Source organism: Arachis duranensis, unplaced genomic scaffold (assembly GCF_000817695.3).
Source record: "Arachis duranensis cultivar V14167 unplaced genomic scaffold, aradu.V14167.gnm2.J7QH unplaced_Scaffold_196231, whole genome shotgun sequence".
NCBI lineage: Eukaryota > Viridiplantae > Streptophyta > Magnoliopsida > Fabales > Fabaceae > Arachis > Arachis duranensis.
In genome coordinates, this window is record NW_026264528.1 from 1 (window position 1) to 1,045 (window position 1,045).

At 40.0% G+C, this 1,045-nt stretch overlaps 1 non-coding gene across 1 annotated transcript; it reads left to right on the top strand.

Moving 5' to 3' along the window:
• Positions 1–625: 625 nt before the first annotated feature.
• LOC127744016 (small nucleolar RNA R71) lies at positions 626–733 on the top strand. Its single transcript, XR_008005231.1, has one exon. It is a non-coding gene; the product is annotated as a small nucleolar RNA R71 (small nucleolar RNA).
• Positions 734–1,045: the final 312 nt, after the last annotated feature.

Consider the following 1,045-nt stretch of genomic DNA (forward strand, 5'->3'; position numbering starts at 1 on the left):
TCATAAAACTTTGAGTGATTTTGATTAGATCAGAGACCATGGTTGCTAAGTCAGAGTGGCTCTGCTTAGAATTCTCTGTCTGTTATTGAGAAGATGATGGAAAAGGCTTGCCATTGCCAAACCTGTTTCTTCCACCATTATTGTTGTTGAAACCTTGTTGAGGTCTCTGTTGATCCTTCCATGAGAGATTTGGATGATTTCTCCCTGAATGATTATAGGTGTTTCCATAGGGTTCTCCCATGTAATTCACCTCTTCCATTGAAGGATTCTCAGGATCATAAGCTTCTTCTTCAGATGAAGCGTCCTTAGTACTGCCTGGTGCAGCTTGCATTCCAAACAGACTTTGAGAAATCATATTGACTTGCTGCGTCAATATTTTGTTCTGAGCCAATATGGCATTTAGAGTATCAATCGCAAAAACTCTTTTCTTCTGATTCGTTCCATTGTTCACAGGATTCCTTTCAGAAGTGTACATGAATTGGTTATTTGCAACCATTTCAATGAGTTCTTGAGCTTCTGCAGGCATCTTCTTCAGATGAAGAGATCCTCCAGCAGAGCTATCCAATGACATCTTGGATAGTTCAGACAGACCATCATAGAAGATACCTATGATGCTCCATTCAAAAAGCATGTCAGAAGGAAATTTTCTGATCAATTGTTTGTATCTTTCCCAAGCTTCATAGAGGGATTCACCTTCTTTCTGTCTGAAGGTTTGGACTTCCACTCTAAGCTTACTCAATTTTTGAGGAGGAAAGAACTTTGCCAAGAAGGCATTGACTAACTTTTCCTAAGAGTTCAGGCTTTCTTTAAGTTGTGAGTCCAACAATATCCTAGCTCTGTCTCTTACAGCAAAAGGGAATAGCATAAGTCTGTAGACCTCAGGGTCAACCCCATTGGTCTTGACAGTGTCACAGATCTACAAGAATTTAGCTAAGAACTGATGAGGATCTTCCAATGGAAGTCCATGAAACTTGCAGTTCTGTTGCATTAGAGAAACTAATTGAGGCTTAAGCTCAAAGTTGTTTGCTCCAATGGCAGGGATAGA